The sequence below is a fragment of the Peromyscus eremicus genome, chromosome 13 (genome assembly GCF_949786415.1).
Source record: "Peromyscus eremicus chromosome 13, PerEre_H2_v1, whole genome shotgun sequence".
NCBI lineage: Eukaryota > Metazoa > Chordata > Mammalia > Rodentia > Cricetidae > Peromyscus > Peromyscus eremicus.
In genome coordinates, this window is record NC_081429.1 from 27,917,448 (window position 1) to 27,922,580 (window position 5,133).

Sequence of the window (5,133 nt, forward strand, 5' to 3'; positions counted from 1 at the left end):
AGGGGGATTGCACAGCTTCTGCTCCGCCTTTTGAGAATTCTTCCTCCTCCATCTCTGTTTCCACGCACAGAGTGAACACTAGAAAATAGCAGTCGTGCTGTGAATAGATGTGTGTTACTTCCAGGCCCAGCCCGTAACAGTTCCGATCTAGAATTCCACATTTTTCACCCCTTTCTGTGGACTGTAATGACAACTAAGGAGAGGAGAGAGCCAAGGGCTAAGGACAGTGATCATTGAGCAATTATTACAGTGACCTGTGATGGCATGACAGCTTTAAATGACTGTGAGGGAAAGGCTATCTCTTCAGAAACCTGGTACGATTGGTCTGGACCATTACAGTAAGCAGAAACCAGCCACGTGTTTTCAGCCATTATATTTTGAATGCTTCTTGTAGTCAAGGAGCATTCTCTAACAGAAAGAACTCTGCTGAATACTATTTCATAGCTGATATGACAGCTATACTGAAAGAGACAGGCAGTAAGAGGAATTGGTGAAGAAATGAAAATCCATGTGCATTGTTAGTGGGATTGTAAAATGGGGCAACCTGGCACCATTGGTAATAGTCTGGCAGTTCCTGAAATTTTTAAATATAATTACTTCATGAACCAAACTTTCTGCTCCTAGATATATGTCCAAGAGAAATGAATACTGTCTGTCCACATAAAAACTTGCATAAGAACTCCCAATGGCACTGTTCATAAGACCCTACATTAGAACCAACTGATGCCCATTAACTGATGAATAAGATTTCTCTACATAACAGAATATCACCTAACCATAAAAAGAGACCAAGTTGTGATGCATGCTGTGACACAGGAGCCTTAGAAACACTACGCTAAATGAAAAAAGTCAGATGCAAAAGGCTGTGCATGGCAGGACTCCATTCTTGTGAAATGCCCAAGTTAGCAAAGCCAGAGAAAGGAAGACAAGCGGCTGCTGTGGTGGAGGATGGGAGTGACTGCTCCCTAGACACAGTTTCTTTCTGGATGATGAAAGCGTTATGCAATTAGGTGGGCGCTGTGGGCACACAACACTGATGTAAATAAACAAACTGTATGCTTTAAAAGGGTGAATTCCATAGTGTGTGAATTAAAAAGAGCAAAAAATAAGGGGTTTGGCAAAACTATTCTATTCTCCACTCTTTCCTTTTCTTTGGTTTTCTTTCTTTCTTTCTTCCTTCCTTCCTTCCTTCCTTCCTCCCTTTCTTTTTTTTTTTTAAATTAAAACACATAGTTTGGGGATGGTTTTCTATCACTCATTGGACTGGAAATAGACATTTGCATATTTTTCCCTTGCTCTGCTCATCAGCTTGGGTTTTCTTTCCTCATAAATGCTTACTGCACAATCTAACAGACTTCTGACCATTTTGATTTTATAACAAGGTCTGTGAGACATAACTGGCATACGCTAGCATACACAGGAAGGGTAGGATTTAACATGAGATACACACTTGAAAGCAGACAGGGTGGTGACCTCTTTACCACCATCAATGTCTGCTCTGTTGCCCATAACATCTCTTCCTGTTCCTCCTTCTATCTCAGGAACTACTGGTCTGCTTTGTAATAAAACATCATTTAGAATTTTCTAGAAATTCAAAAAAAAAAAAACCCTCTGCTGAAATAATGTTGTAACTCCAACCAAGATACGTACGGTTTAGTGTTTGGAGAACAGGTGACAAAAAACATACATCACAGTCCTGGCAAACACTGGGTACTGCATGCCATCGGACCTAACTAACACTCACTAGCTGAGCAGTCAACAGTGAGCCAGCCCCATACTCAGGAGTAATAATAATTGGTTTTGGAAGACCTTCAGTATCTATCCCCTCCAACTGCTGTTTCAAGATCTGGTATGCACATTCAGTCTGTAGATTAATGCTTTTCTTTAGGCAAAGTGTTTTCAGAAGTCATTGAATGTTTAGGATTTTCCCCCAGTATTTCAGTTTTCTTCTACAGCAGCTCCATGTACCCCTCTGTCTTATTTGTTCTGAGTTTGTTTCGTGTGAACGTCAACATTCAATCCTGTCTCATTGAGGTCCTCTAGGTGCCCTCTGTACTTTCTAGTCCATTTGTCTAATAGAATTTGAGAGGTTTTTTGTTTGTTTGTTTGTTTTTTTAATGACTTTTCCTTGGTGCTGTCCTTTCAAATTTTATCTCCTGCTCTACTTTGTGCTCCAGTTTATCTAGGATGTCTTTTGCAATTTATGAAGCAAATGCATCAGTACTTTCCTAGCCAGTTTCTTTATTTTCTGTTTTTGTTTTGTTTTGTTTTTTCCCTTTTTATGTTGTATCCTTAGCTGATTTTTTTTTTTTTTTGATCTCTCAGTTTTGAATGAACTGAATTGTACTGGACTTGTTACTTTAAAGAAGTTCTTAGAGGGAAAAGACATGGATGTAGGTATTTGGGCCTTCGCCTCCTACAATCAGGCATCACTCTTTGAGTTTTCTTCTCCCTTTCCTTCCTGCTTCCTTGCAACCAAAAGTCATAAGAAGCGATAACTGTGAGTCATGTTCCCAATGCTGGGAACATGGGATTTACTTTGCAATTTAGTGACTTCTTTATCTTGAAGAAACACTGTGTTGGCCTTTTCCTAGACTGGGAGACATGTGTACAATTCCACCAATCTACCCTGAAAATTTGACCTGGTTGTTATAGCACTGGAAATTAAAATCAGGGCCAGGCCAGCTTTCTGCCATACAGCTGCATGCCCAGCCCCTCAAGTCTACTTTGTTTTTATTATCTTTGGAAGTCTTTCTACTTGTTTTGTAATTCAGTGTTTTAGCAATTCTAATTTTCTGAAGGTAAGAAAAAAATCTCTCTCCCCTCTCTCTCCCTTTCTCCCCCCACCACCTGTTACACCTGTCTCTCAGCATTCTCCATGATGCTTTCTCCAAAAGTCTGGTGGAAATGTTTGCTTCACCCCATTATGGTTAAAGAGCCATTCTAATTAAGAATTTATAATGTCAAGGCCACTCTGTTTTTCATCAACAGACAAAAGACAGAAAGAAGAAAGAAAGAAAGAAAGAAAGAAAGAAAGAAAGAAAGAAAGAAAGAAAGAAAGAAAAGGGTCATAAAGACAATTATTTCTAAATTCTGAATCTCTAACTTCAATTTAGAAATTTAACAGAACAGTAGATGGTTGTTGTTAGGGTGTACTACAGGCTAGAGGACTATTTTATGCAATTGTTAGTAACTATCTAACTTGTAACCAGAATATATATATATATATATATATATATATATATATATATATATATATATAAAACTATAGAAATTCTGCTTGATTGGTGCAGGAAATTCTGATTATCAGTATTAAGATCAACTAATGTGAGTCTATTTAATGGGTAATAGGAATTTATTAAGATATAAATTGAGGAAATACACTCATGAATACAGAACAGAGTAGACAGCTGAAGTGGTCCTCTGATCTAACTGGGAGCAAATCTACCTGGCAGTTTGATCAGACCAGGAAGCAGGCACCAGGGCTAAGGGGCTAATGACCTTTCTCCCTTTCCTTTTAAGAGGTCATGTACAATAGCAAAAAGCACTGTTTCCGTTGGGCCCTATAGCCCAAGGTCATGGGCAGAGCAAATACCACTACATGTGGACTCCAGTGTAATGAACAAAAACAATTGTTCTTTTCTTTATGACATATAACTGTATCTATATACAGTGTGTATATATATAACATATAACTGTATTTACATACGTGTGTGTGTGTGTGTGTGTGTGTGTGTGTGTGATGCTATCACAACCTACTAGCCCTCATTTAAAAACCCATTTAGGCATTGTCATCTGCCTTTCTAAAAGCAAACACATGGATAATTTTGCAGAAAATAATAATCTTTGATCTTTTCAAATTTGAACATAGAAAGATAAGACAATAGAACAGGGATGACCTTCAGGCCTACCTCCATTCAACATCCTTACCTCACAACTTAAGCTAGGGAAGGCTCCAGCTGACTAAGTCCTCTAAGAACCCAGGATAGTTAGTAGCAGAGATGCAATTTGAACTCAGACTTCCCAATTGATGACACCCTCCATGGCACCAAACTCCATCACTACAGTAGGAACGTTCTAGTTCTGGAGATGAGATAACTTCGAGTCAGAGTATTTGTCTTTGATGGAAAAGACACAGAAGTCCATATATTATATCACTGATGATAGCAAAGAGCAGGTGGCCAACTCTGTGTTTACGGAAGCAGAACTTTGAGATGGTGTATACGATTGAGTCTATTGATGAGTACTGCATGCAACAGCTCAGGAATTTTATGGAAAGAGATTGGTCTCAGAAACTAAAGAGGGCCTGAAGCTACCAGAGGATGAGGCAGAGAAAAAGAAAATGGAAGAGAGCAAGGAAAAAAATGAGAATTCCTCTGCAAGCTAATGAAGGAGATCTTGGATAAGAAGGTTGAGAAAGTGACAATCTCCAGTAGGCTTCTGTCTTCATCTTGTTGCACTGTGACAAGCACCTCTGGTTGGAAAGCGAATGTAGAGCAGATCATGAAGGACCAGGCACTTCAATACAACTCTACAATGGGCGACATGATGGCCAAAAAGCACCTAGAGATCAATCCTGACCACCCCATTGTGGAGACGCTGAGGCAGAAGACTGAGACTGACAAAAATCACAAGGCTGTCAAGGAACTAGCAGTGCTACTGTTTGAAACTGCTCTGTTCTCCTCTGGTTTCTCACTCGAGGATCCCCAAGCCTGCTCCAACTGTATCTACCAAATGATCAAACTAGGCCTTGGAACTGACGAATATGAGGTGACAGCAGAGGAGCCCAGTGCTGCTGTTTCTGATGAGATCCCACCCGATCAAGGGTGATGAGGATGCCTCTTGCATGGAAGAAGTAGATTAGATATCCTATGAGAAGCCTATGTCCTGTGTATAGTTTGCCTGTGCCCCCCACCCCCAGCAGCCTTGACTGGCCCTGAGCTACCTGACTCTTGATCATGTCTAGAGGATTTCTTCTTCTATCCTGTCCTTGTGCCTTAAGGCAGGAAAATCACCTCTCTCAGAAAAGCAGGGTTGTGTATTGTGCACTATGAGGTTTTTTTGTTTTGTTTTGTTGTTTGTTTTATTTTGTTCTGAAATTAAAAGTATGTAAAATAAAGATGAAGTTTTATT

General features: G+C 39.6%; 1 pseudogene; it reads left to right on the forward strand.

The window, feature by feature from the left end:
- The first annotated feature begins 2,387 nt into the window (after positions 1–2,387).
- LOC131923654 (heat shock protein HSP 90-beta-like) lies at positions 2,388–4,864 on the forward strand (annotated as a pseudogene).
- The last annotated feature ends 269 nt before the right edge of the window (positions 4,865–5,133 follow it).